The sequence below is a fragment of the Boleophthalmus pectinirostris genome, unplaced genomic scaffold (assembly GCF_026225935.1).
Source record: "Boleophthalmus pectinirostris isolate CB_2022bp ecotype Guang Dong unplaced genomic scaffold, ASM2622593v1 HiC_scaffold_12, whole genome shotgun sequence".
NCBI classification, from domain to species: Eukaryota; Metazoa; Chordata; class Actinopteri; order Gobiiformes; family Gobiidae; genus Boleophthalmus; species Boleophthalmus pectinirostris.
In genome coordinates this window covers 28,804,901-28,830,073 of record NW_026571018.1, presented here as the reverse complement: position 1 = coordinate 28,830,073, position 25,173 = coordinate 28,804,901, and the positions used below count along the sequence as shown (strand labels likewise).

At 36.7% G+C, this 25,173-nt stretch overlaps 1 long non-coding RNA gene across 1 annotated transcript; it reads right to left on the bottom strand.

Moving 5' to 3' along the window:
• Window positions 1-421: 421 nt before the first annotated feature.
• LOC129407513 (uncharacterized) lies at window positions 422-25,173 on the bottom strand. The gene is made up of 3 exons (XR_008631585.1): window positions 24,951-25,173; window positions 3,608-3,847; window positions 422-774 (listed from the first exon to the last, which is right to left on the bottom strand). It is a non-coding gene; the product is annotated as an uncharacterized LOC129407513 (long non-coding RNA).

Below are 25,173 nucleotides of genomic sequence, written 5' to 3'. Positions count from 1 at the left end.
CAAAAGGTTATCTCCATTCTTCAGCCAAGACCCCTATTGTAGTTACTAAGACTGAAAAGGTTGGGGAAGCAGTATTGTGTAACAAAAATTTACATTTGCACTTACTTTTATGGTAATATCTTACCTATCTTATATCTGACTGCAAATATGAGCTAGGGTTTTAAGTAAGCTAGACCTATTTCTGCATTTTATAGTCTTGTTTTTTGCTTTATAGAATTTTACCATGTTTAAAAGAAAAGAAATCCCTTGACTGACGCTGTAGGGCTAATTATCGTATCACACCGTCCTTTACATTGATATTTTAGGGTAGTAACTGTACTTCCTTGAGTATTATAATATTGTATGTATGCTTGCTTAGCTCTATTTTTCCTCCCATTGTGAGCTCCAAAAGAAACTTTAGCTGATACTGATACTTGTTTCTTGGAGCTTACACTGAGAAACAAATTATTTTTCAAAATGTATGGGCTATTCTTTGGGATTTGAACGTCACACAGATGTCCAAATAGTTCGTCAGTACATCAGAAGTGTTTACTTTCTAATTAGCTGAGCTATATTTTTCTTCTGCCGAAAGGTATTAGTGAGTATAGTGTTTGTCTTCCCACCTCTGGGTCTGTGGACTTACTTTGTGCTGATGCAGACAAGAGGGTCGATTGAGGCTGGTTTGGAGCAGAGCAGCTGGTCCCAAAACAGTAATCCAACAATATACGGCAACAGAGGAGGGTCATCTGTGGTCCAGTCTGCTGCAGCACAGAAGAGGCTCTGGTCCAATATTATCTAGACACAGGGAACAGAGCAGGGGAACTGTTAAGACCATTATGGAGTCTCATGATCAATACATAATACATGACTAACAATATCATGATCCTAATAACTACTGGGGTGTTTTGATCAATTTGCACTGATTAAAAAAAAATATATATAAATCGTTCACCAGCTTGACAATTGATTGATGTTTTTGTGTGTTCCTCCTCCCAGTTACATTCACTTAATCTGTGTCAGTTTCACAAAGAAGCAAGTATCTTATTTACACTCTAAAGCAGTCAAAAACAGCTTCAGTTTGAATTTGAGTAGGTTTACGACATGTATTTTAGGACAGATCAGCCAAGGCAATAAGGGTTTTTCTCTTTTGGAACACCTGAATACATTATAATCACTATAATCACATAAAAGTACAATTATCACAGTATTCGAGTGACAAAATGAGAACTGACCTTTGACAAAAGACAAATGCAAGCTCCTTGTTTTGTTGAAGTAAAAGCAGTAATTCATGGATGAATGAATATTGTGTAAGAGTTATATATGCAGGGGATGATTTAAAATAATAATCTGTTATGATGTTTTTAATGTAAAGTCAATAATAGTAAAAATGTGTGCTTTTTAAGGTGTTTTTCTGCTAAAATCCGTATGTCCAGGGGTAACAGATTTGATTTTAGAGTAGATTTTTGTGATAATTGTACTTTTTAAACATGTATTACTAAACCCTATCCACGGCTCTCTCACACATGTCTCTGCTCCTCTCTCTCTACTAGCACCACACAGCAACGCCTGCTCTGATTGGCCAGAGCTCAGCAGACATAAAGATTGCAGGTTAAAACTATTTAATTCAACTTTGAACTGTTTAATTAATCAAGTATTATAGAAAAAAAACTGATGCAACTTAAACTGGATAAAAACGTGCAATAGTAATACTCACAGCAGTACTTACACTTGTAACTGAGTATATTTTTTAGCCATTGAACTGTACTTTTGTTAAGTACAAATTCACAGTACTCTTTTCACCTGTGCTTAAGTCACAGCTGTTAGACAAGAGTCAGTGTGTGCTGGAACGTGAGTCTATGTAAAAGAGTCTGGACTCAGATTTGCTTACAGAGAGAATAAGTACGTGGAGGTTCAGGTCACGCCCGCCTCACTGTTTGTGTCAGCAGGGCTAGTTTTGCATAAAGAACCATTGTTTAAATCTACTGTAACAAATATCACAGTGTTTTCTTTATTTTTTTTTACTGAAAGTATACAATTTATTTGGTTTGTCTTCTCTTTTGTAAAGGTTCACTACGTAACTTTTCTGTTGTTGTTGATAGTGGTGGAAAAGGATGGGTCAAACACAAAGAACTAATTTCCCTATGAGGACAATAAATCGTACGCCTTAATGCATGTCAGAGGCAAATACAAAATGTATCTGTGATGAGCTAACTTCCCGTTTGTGAAATCAAATCATACGTAATGGAGCTGGAAATTAGAAAATTATGATTTGAAATGGCAAAGCTACTCACACGATTCAAAATCCATTTAAAACCAAGATCTTGCCACTACACATTTTGATCATGAAATAAGGATGTCCCCTCCAGCGGAATAAAAAGGCGTTTTTCAGCTTGGATTGACTAATTGATCAATACAAGTTCATTTGCATAGCTTGAGATCGCTGACTTTGCATCTACACGTATGTGCTGTGGACAACCTTGTGAATATGTTGACCTTTGTTAAGTCAGTGAGGAACAGTATAAAAGATGAGTGTCCAAAAGATTGATGAAGGCAAAATAATATCATCATATAGCATGTACTACAGATTAGGGAAAAAAGTGGCAGGGGAAACTGGGACTTTTCAGAGTGATGACGCCTTGATTACAAAACAATAAATATTACTCAAAAATGCATGAATCACTCTAAATACAACATTGAGGGGGTAAATGAGAAAGGAGAACAATTATAACTTTTAACAGTAATGATTCTGCATACTATGTCTCCTTAAATTTCAAGTTTTTGTGCTGTCTGCCTGCATGTCAACTTATATTTTAACATGGGTTTAGCACTGGCCAACTACTATTTTAATTGAGTGATTTGATGTAAAATTGTCTGAGCCCTATCGATTCCAATGCTGTATTAAAACTTGTGTAGGAGATAAACTAATATTTTGATCGGACACTACTGGAGTTCAAATAAAGTTGGACCTTAGAAGGTGTTTCTTTATTTGTTCACTGCACCAAAATAAATTTTATGATTGGAACAGGAGAGACTAAGTTTGGTCACATTCTTTTAATGTTTTGTTCAGTAAATACTGGGGCAAAACTGCAGAATAAGCGGTATCTATTCTTCTTGGACTTATATATATACTGTATATATATGACCCTCTCTCAGGTTTTATTTACTGCAGTGTAAGTTTCTGCAGTACCTCTCGGGACACCAATGTATTACCATAGAAGAGATGATGACTGACACAAGGCAATATGCTCCAACAACATCACAAGTTTGGAAACACTTAAATATTATTCTTTCCTCTGTTTATGGTAACTTTTAAAGACCGGACAAAAGACAAAATAAGTTGTTTTTAGTGGCAAAGATATCTTATTTAAAATGAAAACAGTTCTATCAAAACACATTTCCAGAATGTTTACATTAAAGCATTTTATTGTTATTCCTTGAGACTGTGTTCCAATTTTCTCTCATTTCTCATTCAAGACTGAATAAATTTTCCTTGTTCTGATCCACAAAGAGGGTATGTGCTTATTCAGCAATCTTTTAATTCTATCTGATGTTTTGTTTCTCATTAAATTGACCTATAACCGTTCAACAGACCATGACTGTATAAATATAACACTGCTTTGTTTCTTACTTGTGTTGGTCCACGTCTGTGCACATGTGCCACCTCTCTTTGTCTGTGTGCGCGTGCCCGTGGCGGGTGCACGTGGTCCCATCCTTCCTATAGGAGCTACAGTATCGGTGACAACCTTAACGCACCGGTCGGATCCCAGTCGCTCGAAGCGGGGTTGTTCAATAGAGTAGAGGAGGAGGAGGCGCGCCACAGACCCAGGGACGCACGGAGAGTTGGACTGCTGCCACAGAGCTCCCAGCGCTGGGCAGAGAGACACAAGAGGAGGATGAGAAAGTGAAGCCCGCATTTCTCACCTGAAGTTTTGATCTGAGCAGCTGGAGGAAGCGCAGGAGCTCCATGAGCGGGAAAATAAAATCTAAAGAGGATAAAGACCATGCGTCCAAAGGTGAGTAACATTAGTAAATCAGATGCTCCATGTCTGACCGTGCGTTGGTTTTATTGCTGATAGACGAGCACGCAGATAAACCGAGGTAATAACCCCCGTACTCCACTGTACCTGCACCTGCAGCTCAGGGAAGAGGAGGGTTGGATAGCAGATCATAAAGTTAAACTAAATGGAATCAATTTCCATTACTTGAGAGGTATTAAAGACTTTACGTGAGGTTTATTGACCAAAATTTAGCATGTGAGCGCACTTTTCTCATTAAAATGAATGTTGACTAAGTAAACGAGCGCACCATCTTGTTTTAAGCGGTGCAGTATCAGCCTCGTTTATTTTTTTAAGCGAAAAACCATTAACAGTCACTTCTCCTGGAGCTTTCGTGCACATTTCGTGCCGTTTAACCCGCCGACACTCCACATAAACACCGCACAAATTCATTTTTTCTCCCTCCGGAGGGTCCGGACGGCAATAAATCGACGCGCGATGAGCCGCAAAGCAACCTGGGAAACTACATCACCATGGAGACGGCCAGGGTGGTGCCCGCGAGATCAGCATGAAGCATAATCATAAAAGCTGTAGGACGCACAACAAAGATGTGACTGTATCAAATCATGAATGAAAAGACACTTTTTTCATATTTTTTAGTTAGACTGTTATTTTTTTATTACATATTTCTTAGCTTAGATTGAAGAAAAAACCTAACCCTAAATCTCTCTCTCTCTCTCTCTCTCTCTCTCTCTCTCTCTCTCTCTCTCTCTCTCTCTCTCTCTCTCATGTTAATAGCCTTCTGTGGATATAGGAAGGGAAAGCATAAAACCTAGATCTGATCTAAAGGTGCAGTACGTAACTTGCAGGTCCATCACCTGCTTCTTTCCACTTTATCGTTGCTTTCCCCGGAATGTTTGGCAGTAAAGCATTGAACTTTGGTTTAGGCCTGCATGTCCATGAAGATAGGCAGCTACTATCACTGTCCCAAGTTAAAGGTCAGATCTGTGGAAAGAATGAATGTGCTTCCATTTGATTAAAAAAAACAACAACAAACTTGTAATATGATAAATGCAAGATTGAATTTAAATGCCATACTGTGGAAAATTTAAGGGAAAGTGATACCATGTCTATGGAAACAAGCAGCTGGTGGACCACCCACTAGAATTGCATGGTGTTGTAATTGTATATACATGTTCTATCTTTCACACATAGTGTGAAGTAAGTTTTTAGATTTGTAAAACATTTATTTGATAAAGTAAACAGAATAGTAAAGTGTGGAACTCAGTTTTATGTAGACTTCTACACAGAAGCTTTTCTATCTAAATCCAGGTAAATTGTTCAATTATTGTGTTATTGATCTGAGGTCATGTCACCCACCTCTTGTTGAATACAAATCAATAGAGAGAGTTGTCTCTGTGTCAGCATGGCAGTCCTGTAAAAACATGCATGTGTTACTTGTGCAAGTATTAATCTTAATTTATTTGTGAATGATTTAGATAACAACTTGGGCAACAGTAAATCCATATTGTAATTTAGCCCTGATGACTGAACCCATCAGTGGGAGGAGGGCTTCTGCCAAGTCTTTAAGATACAATTAGTCCACTGCCTGGATTTGTACTGCTCCTGATTCTGCTGACTGCCCTCTAAACTACACAAAATATCCCAGCTGGGCACAGACAGGCGTGCGATGGTGATCATGTTCTACAAAAAATACATGTTACTTAGGATACATTAGACAGCTGAAGAGTGCAATAAGCACTCTTGCAACCTATTATTGCACTGACTGCAATGTATACTGAATATTTGATCCTGTAGGAGCTGAATAAATAAAAGAAAAATAAAAAGTAGGCTGCATTTGTCTTTTGACTAATGTGGCGTCTCATGCATGACTCTCCCCAAGAGTGGGCGGGGCTAACAGTTCAAATTAAATCATGCTCCCTACTCAAGTTTCTATCCCAAAAATATGTTAAAGCTTTATCCAAATAGACTACATATTTAAAGGGCCCATATTATTATATGTTTTAATGTAGTTTCCTCATCCAAACATACTTGGAGTTGTGTACTGTTTCATTCACACATTTAGTGCACAAATCCTGCATATTTAGAGTTCTTTTCTCAAGCAGAAAACACTCTGTTCCACTTTGTGATGTCATGTGGTAATACAGGAAGAGCTCCACTGTGTTTTAACTCCATACACCTTCACTAGAATCATTTGGATAATTTTGGCTCTGGAGTTGCCAGTCTCTATTGAACAAAAGGGTAAAATGTAGCTGTTAGCTGTTAAGTAACTTTTCATGACATCATTAGGTGGAACACAGCATTCTGAGCCATGAAGGTACAGACAAAGGAATAAAAAAGGATTACTCAAACATGTGTGAATGAAACAAAACACAATGGGTATGTTTTTAACAAGGTAACAACAACATGGCTTAAAGCTCACAAGAATCAATTTTGCATAATATAGGACCTTTAAAATGCATTAAAGGTGCATCATGTAACTTTTCTGGTGGAGGGTCCGTCACCTGCTTGTTTCTATGCATATGTCATTGCTCTGTCTGGAATTTTCCACAGTATGATATTCAAGAGCTCTAAAATTTAATAGTTTTATAGCTCAAAAATACCTAGAAATGTAAAAAATGTAAAAAAATACCTGTATTCCGACTGTGAGCGGGGTCGCCTCTCCACAGATCTGACCTGTAACTTGGTCTGGCTTTGTCTCCTAATTCCATACTGTGAAACATTCCAGACAAAGCAATAACATCTTCACCAGAAAAGTTACACAATGCACCTTTAAAATTGCAGAAGAAGACCTGAAAACCACTGTACTAGACTAGACTAGTGCTTTACTCACTGCAAAACAACAAAAACAACCCGCCCAGAATCCAATCCAGCTGCAGTACCGCCATATTAGCCATGTGTTGTGCTTGCCCTGATTTGTCACACTGGCACAGTTGCAGAGTCAGCTACATTTAGGGCCACAACATGCACAAGGCGAGATGTGATTACTCTAGCGGTATTAGGGGCCACAGTGTGAATAAGTACAACCACTGAACAATTTCATCAATCAATATTACGCACAGGAGCCGCTGGGGCCATTGTTTCTACATCTGGGGATTTCGGGGCGGGTTTTATTGAGCAGAGTGCATTGTTTTATGACCCTCGCGAGACTAGTTTTCTTATTTCGATGAGGTGGTTGCTGACAAGGCTGCGCAGCGTTAGTGGGTAAGACAAACAGATGCTCAAAATAAGGCGTGTAGGAAAATGAAGAGAAATATAGTTATCATGTAGAGTGCTTCAGGTAGTGCGTAGCTGCTTTTACAGGCTCATGAGATGAAAGTAGTAAGCAAAAATAAAAGCTGAGTTTGAAAAGTACGCAGGCAAAGTGGAAAGTTGAAGTATTGGAGAAGCGCAGTGGTTTCTATTGTTTAAATATTTGCTGAGTTTGACAATTGCATCTTTTTTGTGCAGTGTTAAAGCTGAATCTTGTAGTGCTTTGAAACAATACAGTTAAAGGTACATTATGTAACTTTTCTGGTGGAGGGCTAGTCAATTGATTGTCTCGTGAGAAGATATAGCTTTGCCCAGAATGTTCTAGAGTATGGGAATAAAGTCAACTATCTCTTGCATTGATTTAATTACAGATGTTTTTATTGCTCAGAAATACTTTGAAAAGCACGCATCTGTATTTGGCATGGGCTCCCTCTTCACAGACCTGACCTGTAGCTTGGCCTGGTGGTGTCGCATACTGTATTGGTCTTTATGGCGATGCATAAGTTTAATGCCACACTGTGAAACATCATGATGAAGACAAGCAGATGGCAGAAAACTTACACAGTGCAGTGTATTGTATATAGGTATAGGTTAGATGTTACTAAGGGAATTTTTAAGTAAAATCTAAGATACAATAATATATTTTGAAGAACAATATATACTGTATATATACAATATTTCTACAGAAAAAAAAGTCTTGATAAATGATAATGTTGAAAAAACTTTGGACCACTGACCCAAACTCAGGATAATCCCAGTAAACTGTTTTGAAAGTGTCAAAACACTTTAGTCAGTTTGAGTATCTATTGTGTTTATTATTCAGCCAACTACAACCTAAATGTTATTACACAGGTTTAATACAAAAAAAGACAAAAACTAATATTGAGTATGAAAAACTATAGTTCTTTGTATCATATATGGAACCTTTGAACCAAGATACTATCTATACTAGGATTCAGAATTCATATCATTTTGTTTTTCTCTGGGGGTTTGATACTGTAGTACTACCAGGGGTTATCCACAAATTAATGTTCAGATAATAGTCAATACTAAAACTTGTATCAAAACTCTTTACAAACAAAAGTTTGGTCACACACCCTCATTCAGTGTATTTTTTTCTTTATGTTTACTTTGTACATCATATATTAAAAGGGAATACATCAAATATATAATGCAAGATATATGGAGTTATGTAGCAAAGAAAAAAGTTTAAAAAGTCAATTAAATACTTTACATTCTATTCATTTTCTATTCAAATTCTCAAAGTAGCCACCCTTTGCTTTGTTGACAGTGCAGTGCAAACCCTTGGCCTAGTCAGGGTCAAGAAATACCAAAAGTGCAAAGCAGTGATCAAAGCAAAAAGAAAAGGATATTTTACAAAATCTAAAACAAGTTGTGAGTTTGTTTTAGTTTATATTTCATATGTAACTCACTGAAGGCATCAAAACTATGAATGAGTTTTGATACCTTCAGTGAGAATCTACAATGCAAATAATCATGGAAATAAAGACGAAAAATAAATGAAGTGTGCACAGACTTTTGCCTGGTAGTGTAGATAGTGAGTATTGTGAACCACATGTCACTAGTGAACAGTGTTAAACAAATAATCAAGCTTATTCCTTAGTATTGAGATCATGTTTGAAATGTTAGTACTGTGATATAATGGCAGTTTTAGCCTCATGAGTTGAATTCTGGACTGGTTATCAAGTATGCTGTATCCCTCCAAACAAATTACATAAGAACTTAGTCACTGTTGTTTTTGACCCACTCCTAATACAACAGAATGATCACATTTATAGGCTTCAAGTGTGTCATCGGGATTTTAATAACAGCCCACTTGTAGCTCTCATAAAACAGAACACATACAGCAACTGCCTGATGTTATGAATATTGTATGGATCCTTCATTTCAAGTTATTAAGTTATAAAGATTAGCAATATTTTGTGATTCGTGGAAATTAGACCAGGTTTATAGAGACAAAACAAGTGCCACTATTATTCAGCAGATTTAAATTATTGTTATTGTTTTTTGTTTGTTTTGTTTATACATTACATTAGATGCGCAGAACTACCTCTAAAACCATGCATTCTTACTGTGAGAGTCTCTTCTTAACACATCAGAGCTATAGCTTTATGATGCCATCTGCTTGTCTCCGTGAATTTAGATAATTTTAATACCAAACTATGGAACTTTCCAGACAAAGCAGTATCTTCATGGAGACAAGCAGGTTACAGATCATCCAATGGAAAAAATATTCTCCTTTAATAGTCCTTATTAAACTTCAATGCACTAAGGCTGCACAAAATTGTGAAAATATCTGTATCACAATATCAGCTGACCCAATAATCGACATGTCAACAACAAAACGTTTTCCATTTTACAGAAGTACAGTTTTTTTGAGAGTAAACGGGGCAAAAAGGTATTCATAAATTATTAACTCTTACATTAGACTTGGGCTGGTCTTAGTTTTTTTTTTTTTTTTTGACCCAGTTTGACTTGTAAATAAAGTTATGTGCATTCTACTTTAAAATTAACTGAACTTATTGTGTCAAAAATAACACAGTAATATTGTTATCGCAATACAAGACGATAGTTGTAAAATACCAGAACTTTTTCTCATATCTGGCAGTCCTCCAATGTACAGTCTTGGAGAATTGTAGTCTTTCTTCATACTTCACACATATCAAAACATTTACTTCAATTGATTATAAGCCCTTATGAATGATTAGTCTGAAGCAATCGATATTAGTGTCTCCTTTACCCTCCTTTAAAATGGATGGCCCACAACATCAAATTCGTCTTCTATTTTCCCTCATTAATCTATAAGAGCATGCTCCAGTTAAATCATATTGAGCTGCTGCTACTAAGATCAGGTCAATAAATCTTTCAACATAAACATCATAATTGAATGACATCATAACTGCACAAACTGGCTCTGCTCAAACAGAGATTAATCTCTCTAATCTCTTTTCCTGAACTGAAATTAAAGTGGTTTTATCATAATGAGACAGATTACAACTTTTGAGAAAACTCGTTAACATCTTGATCCGTTTAAGTCCGGTCTCTAGCGTGAGGGTTATTTGGCTCTTCAGTGAGTGTGTGAGTGTGTGGGTATGAGTGGGGGGAGGTCATGGGGAAGGGCCTGTCTGAGGATTCATTTGACAATTACTGTTTTAATTGAGATTGATTTAAATGTGGTGCAGGTCATCTTGTTGCCTGTCTGAACAAAGTGATCTGTGCTAGTATTTATAATTATGTTTTTTTGTTGTCATAAAAATATGTTGCTTATTTGGAAAGTGTCATCCTGTTTGTGGCTGTTTGAAGTGTTTTTATTATTAAAAATGTGCTTGTCATGCTGAGACTTAAAGTATTAGAAGAGGAGTGTAATAGTGTCTGCTGTACAGGACTATACTGAAATAGTTTGGTAGATTTGTATTTATATTTTTAATAACAAAACTATTAAAAACCTCCATTAATCACATGGATTTTGGTGTTAGAATCTGATCCACTTGTTTCACAGATTGCATACCAGTGTGGCGTTTACTCAGACCTTTACTTATAGGACATCGCCCTCTAGTGGTGTATATGTATAATCATACAGAGTTGTAGTTTTACTCCACTGATTATTAGAGTGGCTCTGGGCCAAAGGTGTGGGCCTCCCCATGTCAGCCAAAACGGAGTTGGCCTCAGTCTCGTTGTGTCTGAGCCAAAGAGTCCCACAGCTACTGAGGCGTGTGATGTGAGAGTGTGAGAGCAGGAGAGGCCCTGATATACAGCACAGCCATGAAAAGCACTGCTTTTATTCATCATTTAAACATAAAACTACATTTAAAAAAGATCTTCTGAGGGGGAATCAATATTTATCTATATTTTCTATATATATTTACCTTGTGATATTGAGTGTTTATTCTTTTCTTAGAACCAATTTTATTCTCTTACTTAAAGTAGCACAAGGTCCATCACCTGCCTGTCTATATGGAGATGTTGCTTTTCCTAGAATGTTCCATGGTATATCATTAAACTTATCTGCATAATTTGGTGGCACCACCAAACTGTGGTAAATCCACTGTAAATGTAATTGAATGCATGCAAGACAGATATATTTTTCCCCTATTGCGGAACATTCCAGGCAATACAAAAACACAGGTGGTGAATCCTCCACTAGAAATATATATAATGCACGTTTACATTTCGTTTTATTGTTTTTATTGTACTTATATTTCAATAGGTATTGATGTTCTTGGTAATGAGTATGTATTAATATATACTAAATGGAAGAATAATGACAGCAATTTGCACATAATTCCTTTTTTACATATTGGCTGAATTATTTAAAGTAGCCAAGATTACGATGTAAGAACATTAGAATCAGAGTGGTTACAGTGGAGATTATGTATTGGGCTCTGCTAAGGCTGATTACATTGTGATTAATGAAGTGCCATTCAGGAGTATTGAACCATAGGTGGGAAACTAATAAGCGTTCAAGCACAGCGAGACCATTCTTTTGTTATCACACAAAGCCACAGTGGTATTGCTTCATTATAAACACCACTGAATGTTATTATCAGTAAACAGTGTCTTAAAATACATGAAAAGTCAGTTTGACATACACATACTGTATTTTTACTGAAAATTTGAAACATAGATATTGAATGCAATATTGGACTATAAAGAAATAATTAGGAATCATATCCAGAATCATATCCAGGATTAAGAAATGTCAACCAATTAAGAATGTAACAGCACTAATTGATGCTTTACACAGTATCTTACCATCACCAGGTATAGAGTGAATGAATAATATATGCTCAATGTAATGCTCTGTAAAGCGTCTTTGTGACAAAAATGTCTGTGAAAAGCGCTATATAAATGGGGACTTACTTACTTACTTACTTACTTTATGATGTTTAAACTGGTGCTCTAATACGTGCTATTCAGTTTATTGTTGTGTTATGAATTAAAGTTGTACCTTTGATACAAAATCTGCAGTCAGGTATTAGAGATGTATAAACTCAAATTGATCAAGGACAATCCTGAACATACCATATTTAACCACTAGGGGTCAGTAAGGCCATATATTTGTTGATTCTTCTCCACTGATGTTTTGGGCTCACAGTAGTAAAGACATCACAGTTCTGGGAAGGAATTGAGAAAACGTGTTTGTAAATGTTGAGTTTGAATTTCAAGTGCTTTTATTGCTTTTCCTGCTCAATTATTGGTGTTTTATGCTCTCAAAAGTACTTTAAAACACACATTCTTACTGTGTGCAGGGCTGCCTCTGCTTGTCAATATAGACATAGATAATAAAAAAGCTATAAAATCTGAGAAAAGCAGGTGACGTGACTGTCTTTCCACTAAAGAAGTGACAGTGCATCTTTGCATCGTTATTTATCTTATCTATTTTGTAGGTAACAATTGCACATTTTCAAAACAACTCTGATAATATCCATTGCCTACCTCTAGCTGAGATGCCATTTTCACCATTTTATATTTAAATTACCTTCGGCTTTTGGATGTCCCTGCAGCTTTTTCTTGATGCTTAATGTTCTAATTTCCCTTGATGCCTCTGTCACAGTTCTTTGCCCCTCTCTGTGGCCTCTGCCAGGTTGTGCCCATCTGTGTGACATGTTAATCTGGCGACTGCTGCGTCTCTATGGTGCCCCCTACAGGAAACAGCCTGTCACAGCGGCTCTGGTAACCCATGATAGGGAAGAATCTAATGTGGCCAGGACTTGTGGCTGGAGTCTGAATACACAGTGGTGTGGAGCTTCCTGCTGCTGCTATAATGCTTTGTAATGTGACCACAAGGGCTCTTTGTTGAATTCTATTGTATTCAATTATTGCCATAAAGCTCATGTTTCTCTGTGTTTTGCTTTCTGAAGTTGGACTCTTTAGAACCACAATGCAATGCTTAGTGCACGACGTAATGTTCAGACTGAGAAGAACCTGACTTAACTGCTAGAGCTGAAGTACTTTTTGGAAGCTTGTGAATATTATTAATTTGTTTGTTACGCTTATTTTCATAATTTCCATGAGTATGAAACTTTGTAAACAGATTATTAATGGCAAAACATATCAGAACAGATGTGTAAATCTACGATAAATGGTTAGTGGGACATTTTATTACATGATTGCAGCCATTGTGCTTAGCTAGTTGAGCTTTCAAATTGCAATTTAACTACACATGCTTTTACGTGTATGACCTACTGCTAATATAAGCTCAAGAGAGTCTATGAAATAAATCTATTAAAAGTGAGCATATTTAACAATCCTGTATTGCACAAAATGGATTCTTGTGAGCTTTAAATCATGTTGTAATGTTATGGCTTCCTCAAAAACATACTCAGAGTTGTATTTTGTTTTATTCACACGTTTGAGTAATCCTTTATTATTAGTATGTCTACATCTCCAAAGCTCAAAATGCTCGGTTCCACCTTGTGATGTCATGAAGCTGTAAATGAAGTAGTTCAGTAGAGTTTGGTAATTCTAGTGCTAATATTATCCAAATGAGTCAAGTGAAGGTGTATGGAGTTTAAAAACACAGTGGAGCACTTCCTGTATTACCACATGACATCACAAGGTTTTCTGTTTGAGAGAAGAACTCAGCCTATGTACAGTATGCAGGGTTTGTGTGTTAAACATGTGTGAATTAAACAAAATACAACTCAAGGTATGTTTGTGATGATGGAACAACACTGACCAGAAAAGTGTAATTTGGCCCCTTTAAAACCTGCGTAACATTTACATCTAGAAGTGTCGCATAAATCAAGTATTTTACAGTGACTGACAGTTGTATCCACATGGTCCTCATTCACTAACATACCTGATTAGACAAAAAAATTGTGTTGGTGACATCTGCTTGTATATGATTGTCATCCAACAAATGTTTTCTTTAATGCATAGTTTATACCTATTCTTTCTCACTTTGTTTATTTACATTACAGTGCATGGTGTAAACAGCATCTACCAAAACTAGAGGAAGTAGAGGCTAGGAACAGGACTTTTAACTAGGACCAGCTAAACATATCATTGCAGATACAGCTCTTCAATAATATATACATTTTTAACATATTTACAACTGGATCTTAACTTCACCCAACTTCCTTGTACTCCATGGCTCACATTACACCTCGGTGCTATGTCTATTTTCAGACATCAGGCATTACATTAATGTGTTTGTGTCTATGGAATGTACATTAGCCTAAGCCGCCTCTTCATAGTGAGTAAGTGCTCTGTAATTCTTTCTATTTGCATTATCTTTGCTGCTGTGTTACCTTAAATACCACTAATAACTATTGGACAGATTTACACTCATCCACACCTTGTTTCTCTGGTTCTGATTTGGGACGTCCCACTGCCTCTGCCTCTGCCTTTCATTGTTGCCAGATCAGCGGGGCCTCAACATGAATCATTAATGATGGCTTCCAACAGCGTAATGGCCCCTAATGTTCTGTAATGATCTCACGCCCCTAATGCATCTATGCCGTGGAGAATACTCGGAACTTCGGTAATTCCTACTGTTTTTTTTAAAACCTGCATACGCTGGGCAGGAAATAGCAGGTCCCATAGCAAACAGCTCCGGCGTGCCTTCAACGCACCATGACTTTCCCTCTGCGTAGATCCACCTCAGGTAGGAGCAAAATCGTGGACTAAATATTATGATTTGGACTTTTGTCAAGAGTTAGTAGTAGTGTTAATTGATGATAAAGTAGTTGTAGTAGATTATAAAGAGTTAGTTAAATTATTTAAACTACAAGAATGTTGGCAACATCTTCAAACAGAAGTTAGCAAAGTGACCAAACTGAGGATTAGTAGCAATTAATGCTTGTGGTGTTTGCCCCTCCCTACAGAAGTGGTCTAGTGTTTTGTTAAATGTGTCTTACTTGCAAACTTGTTAGTGTTGTCTAAATGTGTCCAAAAAGTGTCGGGCTGAGTCCTGAGTTGACTGCAACTCTGCTGTGTTAAAATGTTGGTTCTTTGGCGCTGAACTATCCCATTATTGTTATTTTCTTAACGCTAATACATTAGTTTATGTGCTGCATGTGGGTACTGGGTTTAGCAAATTATACTTTTTGATTACTTTATTCAGGTTGACCGAACACTTATTTATACAATTATATTCATTTATACAATTTGTATTTTGTATGTACTGTGGCAGGTTGTCTTCTGTTTGTAAAATAGTTTATAGGTTAAATAGTGCACATGCATCTGTCTTTTACTTCTGCTTATTGTTTTAGCTCGTAATAGCCATGTAGTTTTACATAAAAAATGTTATGTCCAATATGACAGAATACATTTTGCATTATACAATTATGTGCCAGTACATTTACACACAGAATGTATCTGATGTAAAAGTTCCAATTCCTTAATTAGGAGCTCTCCGTGGTGCTGAATGTTTTAACTTTGCCTAATAAGTAACAGAGGCATGGAGCTACTTCTGTTATCAGTATGTTTAAAATATACTGTACAGTGTATTACCAAATGGACCATATGCAGTAACTGCTGCTAATGGCTTTTGTCTATTTGAGTCCTGGGAGCTGTCCTTGGTGCTAAACGCATTGAAGTCATACCGTCTTTTGTAGAGATTATTTAGCTTTGGTTCTTTTTCCCTTTTGTGTGTTTTTTGGCTTCTTATGTTGGAATTCCTAAGCCATATGCCGCTAATTAGGCCATGTAACTGCTGTTCATTATTTTTACCCCTGGAAGCTGTCCCTGCTGCTGAATGTGCGCTCCTTTAGTGGCAATATGCACTTTCTTTTCATGGAGTTTTTTTTAAAGTTTTGAATAACCTTTTGCCAGACTCTAATGGTTTATATAATTCAATGCACTTCCTGGAACCGTTTACTGCCAAATTATAATTAAAAGTACATATGCGACTGGCCGCAGATGAATAAATGGTTGTGTTGGCTGAACATGACTGAGCGTCCTCCTCCTCTGGGACCTTCTCTAATCCTGTTAAGGTCTAAATCCATGTCGGACTGCAGGGCGCTGCCTCACAACATCTAACACCCGTATAGTCCTATTAGAGGCCAGTTTAATTCCACCTTAAATGACCCACCGTCCATTCAAGCGTGAGATTAGTGTCCTCCTATTATACTCTGACTATATCATTTTCACTGTGGCCCATCAGTAGTTCAAACTGTGATTCATACTCTTCATCTGAAATAGGGACGGAAAGTAAAGGGAGTAGTAAAGGACAGTGTAAAGAATTTAAGTAAAAAAAACAACAACTAAACTTCAGATTTAAAGATGTTGTATGTAGCTTGCCCTGTTACTGTTTTGAAAAATATATGGCACCACTGAAACTGTGTTGTAAGTGCTTGAACCTACATATAGAGGACACATACAGGTGTTTCTCACTCTCAGTACATGGACAGGCCATACAGATACTACACTAGCACTGATTCATGACTGGGTGGAGGTGCTTGGGTTTAGGAAGTGATGATTCAGTTTAAACCAATTGCATTAGCATTGACACCGTTAAGATTATAACATAAACAACAAGTCCAATAAGTCAGCATTAAAATCGTAAAGGCTTTTGATGTGTCTAAAAATAAGAAAATGACAACTTTAACAAAATATGTTTGAGGAACAACAGTTAGTCTAAGAGGAAACTTAATTCATAGTTATGGAGTGAATGAATAATGCTCTGTAAAGCGCTCCAAAAAAGCGCTATATAAAACTGAGGCATTATTATTATTAGTTCAAGTGACCCCCTTTGTGACACAAATTAAAAAAAAAAAATACATATTTTTTGAATAATTTTATGTGTTTGAGTTGCCGAGGTGACCAAAATACAATATAGTTAACCCTATTTTAACACTTGGCGCTGTCCTTGGTACTGAATGCTCCATCACCTACTCACTTGTTTGCTCTTATTGATTTTAGAGTGGAAATAATATAAATATATACTTTACTCTACTCAATTAACCTTAACTAGCTCTAAATAATTAGTCAGTGTTGATCTGGGCAGCCATTCAACTATAACAAAAAGTGTGGATTCTATCTTTCCTTGAATGCAATGCTTTACAGTATCAGCAGGGGGCACTTCAAAACCTGGTGTCCTCCTTTACCTCACATCACCTTTCCAATATATCTAGTGATACTATCTATTGCCAGTCTGTTTGTTATAAATAAAGACTTAAATGTATCTTTCCGAGAGCAGAAGATTCGATGCTTTATAAAGGAAACACTGCTAAATACGGCATTCCCATTTTGTTGTTTTGTGGTTTGACCTTGTATTGATTTTTGTATTGACTGAACCATTTTCTGTAACATCTAAATTTGTTCCAGCTGTGATTTAGGGTGCGATGGTCCTGCTTTCTTCGACTTGGTGCTCCTTGTAGTTACAGCATTTGATTTGTTTGTCAGGCGTCCTATATATTAACATCACGCTGTGGTCATTGCTTTCAAGCCCTGCAGAAATCATGAATGAAAGATGAAGACCTACTTCTCAGTCTTTGCATTTGCCTGGTCGGATGCTTTCAAATTTTTATGCGTCTAGATCACATTAGTCTTTTTTAACCTTGGGTAGGTGACACAGAGAGTTTAAAAAAGGGCAAGAATAACAACATATTACTGGTGGGTCTTATGTAAGTTACAGGTTGTGACTGCCAGAAAAACGGATGCAGAGAATAGCAACATTACATAAAAAAAACTAAAAAAAAAAAAAAACATATTGGAGCCAAAATGAACTGCTGACCATATAAGGGTGTATATAGTTCAACCTATGAAAGCTGGGACAATATATATTTTAGCTCAGTGTTTTTCGTGTGTACAATTGCTTTCTAAAAGCGGAGAGATTTGGGATATTTTTATTTTAATACGATAAGATTTGAGCTGTAAAAGTTTTTTTTTTTTTTCTTATTTTACTTATTTGTAAATGGACAGCATATTAATATAGCCAGGCTGGCGCCACCTAGTGCCTACGCTCAATTTAATTTCTCTCCAGTGACTCGGACAGCAATTGGAATACATTAGACGGTTCACAAACCCCCGGAAGTGTGAGTTCGGGCACCAGCCAATCAGCGAAGAGCCATACATTCTGTGTTGGCTACGATTCCCGAGATCAGTGATTTAAAGCCAAAATAAAGAGAATGTTTGGCGAATTTTATCAAGGGGAAAGACGCTATTGACCTTTTTCCTATAGGATTTGTGAAAAGCTTAATATACCAGTTTGCCCCTTTAGCGATGCATTACATACGTCATGACCAAATAGCAGTGATTGGTTAAATAAAAAATAGTACCTGCCTACAGTCGTGCAAACAAATCCTAATGCTGCAAGGTCAGACGGTCTCTACGAAGTGAAGCACACTCACTATTCATACATTACATATATTAATAAGTGACTTGGCTATGGCTAATTACTAATTCAATATGTTATTTATATGTTGTTACCTGGCCAACCAGAACCACATTCTTTAACAAAACTTTACAAAGATGAGTGGATCTGGAGCTGTACCTTGTATCTCTGATGGGTTCAAATCAAAAACAAACATGGTTGCTTACATGTAAAAAAAAAAGGCTCAAGAAATAACACCGATTTTTCACAGAATCAACAATCGAAGCATAAACTTATCTGAGATAAAAGAAGTTATATATTTTATTCTGAATTATATGAGAATTTTCCGCATTTGAGAGACAGGTGCTTCAAATTAGCAGCTGTAGTTGGATTGTCTCAAGTTGGGATGGGGGATTTTTAATGATAGTGTCTATTGAAAAATTGCTTACTAGGATTACCTTGCATTATTGCAGAGGTCATCAAACTAAGGCCCGTGGCCAATTCCGGCCTTCCACGCCCCTTTGACCGGCCCCCCAGCTTCTCTACCCGCCACCACTTGAACTGGCCCTGTGAGGCAATCCTCAAAAGTTGTCATGGCCTATTTTTTAAAATAACTTTTTGGCAAATAATAACACGATGGCATCTTGTATTTTGTTGATTTTGTCAATTAAAAATTATATTTAAGTGAAGTATTTATATTTAAATAATCATATAACTTATTTACATTTGCCTTCAAATTTGTTGCTGAATTTTCCTCACCTGACAATCTCAAGATCAGCAGTCAATGCACGCACAGAGAACTGTGGTGCAGTTAAGGACAGAAAAATGGCTAGAGTTAAAGTACGAAAAGTTGACAGAGAGTGCCGAGTTTTCAAAGAACAGTGGATGACCGATCATTTTCTTTGATCAGTGTAAGGACCGTGCAGTTTGTCTGATATGTAAAGAAAGTGTAGCGGATTTCAAAGAATATAATCTGTGTCGTCAGGGTCATACAATTCTGTTATACGGCCTACCTGACCTCGGCCCCCATCACTGTCAGGAGTGAAAAGTTTGGTGACCCCTGTATTATTGTTACTGTGTCAGTGACATAAAGTAGTTTCAGTATTATAATTTATCGCAGTATCTCTCTGTAGTGTTATACTGTGTTTCACACTTTGTGACTGTGACTGACCTAATGAAGGGTTTGAAAATATGTTAAAGTTACACTATAATTTGCTGTCTTGTTGTCTTTTTTCCATGGAGATGTTATTGCGTTGCCTAGAATGTTTTGCAGTACGACATTAAACTTTGATGGAGACAAGCAGGTGATGTCATAAGGCCAATTGCAGGGCAGATCTATGGAGAGGCAACCCTGCTCACAGTAAAAATGCATGTTTTTCAGGTTTTTTTTTTTTTTTTTTACTTAAAATAACAGCTGTAATTTAATAAAAGTAAATAGCTGAGTTTAATGCCATATCCTGTGGAAAAGTAAAAATAATACCAAGGAGAAAATGAGTAGGTTGAGTAGGTGGTGTAGTCTCAAGCAGAAACGTTAGTGAATCATGTTGTGTAAGTAAGAATAAATATTGAAATATAAATTAAAAGAAATATTTAAAGAGTATTTTTGGTAAATGCAGGAGTAGTTGACAAGAAAATGCTAGACTTCTCAACTTATACCAATAACTTGTGTCAAATCCTATGCACGCTTTTGAAAATCTCAATATTATAAAAAATAAACCTACAAGAAGTGACTACAAATTTTTGACTCTGAAAATAGGCAGTGACTCCCATCTGCTGCAAATCATGTATTAAATATCGTACCTGTTATTTTAGTACAAGGCAACTGAAGCTGTCATTCAGACGGTTATAAGTAGCTGGATTTAAAATGTTGATGTTTGGTCGATACTTGTGTCCTTCATGACACATCTCCAATATCTGATCAAAATGTCAATGGCATTTGAGTTGAGACTTGCCAACAGAGAACAAGACTATTTAGAAATTAATTTGACCATTGACTCTGCCTGGTTTTATGTCCAACTCAATGGGGCCGGTCCGATCAATGTTGTATTGATGTGCGGCTTCCAGACACAAGGAGGAAGTGAGGAATATTAACAAGGACATGGTGCAGCTGATAGAAGTTAAAGGTGCATTGTGTAACTTTTCTGGTGGAGGGTCCGTCAAATGCTTTTCTCCATGGAGATGTTATTGCTTTGTCTGGAATGTTTCACAGTATGGTATTAAACCATATTATCTTTATGGAGACCAAAACCAGACCAAATTAGAGGTTGAACAGTTTTTTTGTTTGTTTTGTTGTTTGAGTTTTTTCCACAAAACATACCCTAAAATTATGGTTGATAAGTGGCATTTTGTGAACAGTTTACACACAGGATATTTGAAAGGTCCTATATTACACAAAATTGACTCTTGTGAACTGTAAATCACGTTAAAATGTTGTTACCTCCTTTCATTCACGTATGTTTGAGTAACACTTTAGTTTTAGTCTGTCTTCATCTCCAAATGGACCAAAATGCTCTGTTCCACCTTGTGATGTCATGTAGTGGTAGTTTTCATGTTAACATCTAAGTACTACCCTTTGTTTAGTAGAAATTGGCATTTCCAGGGCTGAAATTAGCCAGATAATTCTAGTAAAGCTGTATGGAGCATTTCTTCACAAGGTAGAACACTTTTTTTTCCTGTTTGAGAGAAGAGCCAAAATATGCAGGGTTTGTGTGTTAAACATGTGTGAATGAAACAAATCACAACTCCAGGCATGTTTGTGATGAGGAAACTTTATAACAGAGACCAGAAAATTGAGTAATACAGGCCCTTGTGTTTGCAAATTTGAAAATTGCCTTTAATTATAGTATTTTTTTTTTTTTACTGCTGCTATGACTACTGCTTAGACATTGAATCATGCCTAACAGATTTACATAGATATTCTACTTATTATTACATGAATAGTACAATGAAATGTTAGAAAGGATGGCGCCACCTAGTGCCTCCGCTCAATTTCATTTTTCTCTAGTGACTAGGTCAGGAGTCGGAATACACTAGACCACAGGTGTCAAACATAAGGCCCAGGGGCCAGATCCGGCCCTCCAAGACCTTTAATCTGGCCCTTGGCTGATTTTCTACTAAAATATTTTAATCATATTTTCTTTTAAAATATTGGTCATTGTCTGTGGTGTTTATCACAGCAGCGTCTCCAGAGCCTCTGTGCGTGGCCCCTCCCACCAGAGCAGCACAAATGAAGACTTGTCTCTTTCCAAACGCTCTTAAAGGACGATCGTTTTGACTGTTGACCGTGACACCCTCATCAACAAAATGTCAAAAATAGAAAAGTGGACGCCAAGTGCAGGATTTTCCAAGAAAAACTGACTTATTCCTATTTGCAAACAAGTTCATGTTAAAACATTGTGTTGAAATAGCATTTTTTCTCATAATATTATAATATTTTGTAAAAGAAAGAGTTCATCAATTAAAAAAGATTTCTGTAATAGATTTGCGTTTCTCTGCACAAATATTTGAACTTATTGCTGTTTTTGGGGTTTATATGCCATGAGTTTTCTGATCCGGCCCCTTTAGGATAAAAGTAGGTTGGATACGGCCCCCGGACCAAAATGAGTTTGACACCCCTGCACTAGACAGTTTGCAAAAACCCTGGAAGTGCGAGTTTAGGCACCAGCCAATCAGTGAAGAGCTGTACATTCTTTGTTGGTAACAATTCCTGAGATTGAGGATTTAAAGCCGAAACAAAGAGAATGTTTGGTGAATTTTATCAAGGGGAAAGACATTATTGCCCTTCTTCATACAGGATTTGGGAAAAGCTTAATATACCAGTTAGCCGCATTAGCAGAGCATTACATACGTCACAAACAAATTGCAGCGATTGGTTGAAGTAAAAAAAAGTACCTGCCTACCGTTGTGCAAACGAATTCTAATGCTGCCTGATCTGACGGTTTCCACAAAGTGAAACCGGCTGATGAAATGTGGCTCTGTTAATCTGAAAAGTAGATTTAATACCAAGGCAGTAGTATTTAATACCAATGTAACCCCAGTTTTGTCCTTCTATAGACTAAAATCCTATTTGTGTATTGTGCCGAATGAACTGAAATAATTTGTAAATACAAACAAGCAAAAACGTTACAACTTGCTTCATACTGTGCTGAAATCGTCGTGTATAGTAAGGTGTATGTAGCTGTGTGCAGTGTGTGGTGAAAGGGCTCTGTACACTTCAGTATTGATGTGTCAGCCATTTTTGCTCCAGTGATTTTAAGAGCACACAGGAAGGAGGATAACCTTGGGACAAAATACGAGTGTGTGTGAGGTTACAGCGTTTGCACCTCAGATTTAAAGCACAGGTTAGATTGAACAATATCTACAGGGCTTGTGTTGTTTTAAAGGAAAAGCCATCTATAACTTTGAAATGTGGTCTTGGTTTATAAGTGAACACATGAATTATTGAGTTGAAAAATTGTGGTGTATGTTTGGTCTCTATTTATTGCTTTTTAAAGGTTTGTAGGAGTAAAGAATATGTTTTGTGAAATATCCAAGATGGTGCAATGATAGTTGATAATTTTTTTTTATACTTTTATACTATTTCTGATCAAGCCCATTCTATAACTTACTTTGAATGTAATTTTTTCTGACAACTTTAATATTGTAACTCCAACCACAAGAGGTCAGAACATTCTGTTATCTGTAAAATTTTACTTTTGCGACATAATCCTTGCTTTGGTTGGCGTCCATCACAATTTGACCAGGTCTGAATCAAACCTGTTCTGTAGTTTACATGTAAATCTGACATTTGCAAGTCTATTTATTATTATGTAAATAAGAGAGGTTTCTTATTGAAATAGAATGAATAATAATGTATTTATATAGCACCTTTATAGACACTCTAAGCACTTTACATTGCATTATTAGGCCTATTCATATACTCGCTGAGGCAGATGGCAGATCACATTGCGCATGCATTGGACAGAAACGATAAGTGAAGTATAGTATGCATGCAGGAATATCGACTCTGAACACATCTCTACTGTGTGAAAAGTTACACATAGTTACATTAAGAATGATTCAGGTAATAGGTAAATAATAGTAATATAATAATAATAGGTAAATAATACCTAACCTAATGTAATGCCCTAACTGGCATTTTTAATAAGCCATTTCTTCATTACAAATTAAATCTTTGTTCAGACTTTATTCAGACTATTTAAGGTGTTAAGGTGTAAGTGATACAGAATACAGTAATTTCTGCTAGTAGTAGTTGTAATGGTATTGAAGGATGGGTCAAATGCAGAGAGCAGATTTCCCTACAGGGACAATAAAGTATAACCTATAACCTTAGTATTTCTGTAATGTAACAAAACTAACTGCATTCAAACTCCCAACCTTCTGTTTAGAGGGCTACTGTTCTACCACTTGAACCACCGCCACCTCATACTAAGAATAAAAATAATCTGGTCACTCGAATAATAAATATAACTTAGGGTGGGTTGGGATGGTTGGTATAAATAAAACTGTGAAAAAAGCGAGTAACATTAGACAATGTTACTTCTCCATTCATGTGTGGGTCAGTATATACCTGAAAGACTTTTTTGTCTTATGGTCATTTTCAAGCAATCTTAAGTAGTACTGGTTTAGACCTGGTTTAGACTTGGTTTAAACCTGGTTTAGACCTGGTTTAGACTTGGTTTAGACTTGGTTTAGACCTGGTTTAGACTTGGTTTAAAACATGTCTAGTCTTGTCCTGATTTAGACTTAGTTTAGTCCTGGTTTAGATGTAGTTTAAACCTGTCTTAGATAAAAATTAGTCAATAATAGGGACACATGGTTTAGTCCTATTTAGTCCTATTTAGTCCTGGTTTAGTCCCTGTTTAGTCCGGTTTAGTCTTGGCTTAGTCCTGGTTTAGACCTGATATAGTCCTGGTTTAGTCCTAGTTTAGTCCTGGTTTAGATCTAGTTTTGTCCTGGTTTAGACCTGGCTTAGATCAAATTAGTCAAAAATAAGGACACTAGGTTTAGTCCTAGTTTAGATCTAGTCTTGTCCTGATTTAGACCTAGTTTCGTCCTGGTTTAGACTTGATTTAAAACTGGCTTAGATTAAATTAGTCAAAAACAGGGACACAGGTTTAGTCCGGTTTAGTCGTGGTTTAGTCCTGGTTTAGACCTACTTTATTTCTTATTCAAACCTGGTTTAAATCAAATTAAGCAAAATGTGGACATTCTGGACATTTCTTGTATAAAACTGGGAACTATTCAGGGCTTGATGTTCTCCCCTTTTGTCTCTTTTTCTCATCTATGTATTTTTATTTGATTTATTTTATTTTTTTTTCTTGAATGTTAAACAGTTAAAGCCAAAAAAATCAATTTAAACAGCTTGTACATCCCCAGCTTACACACTCCCCTTTCACAGCCCCACACAGCTCATGTCTTACCTCATCAGGGCTCTTGTGGTAACTCTGGCTCGTCCAGTCAACCAAAGGTCAAAGGTGCCACTTGGCTGCCCACATCTTCCTCTCCTCTGTCCATCACTCTCCCTCTCTCACTCCCTCTTCTTTCACTTGTGTAATTTACTGCATCCTCCTGCTCTCCATCGATTTTACCTTCCATTTTTTTCTCCTCCACGCGGCGCCATGTGAAGTCAGACAGCCCATTGCT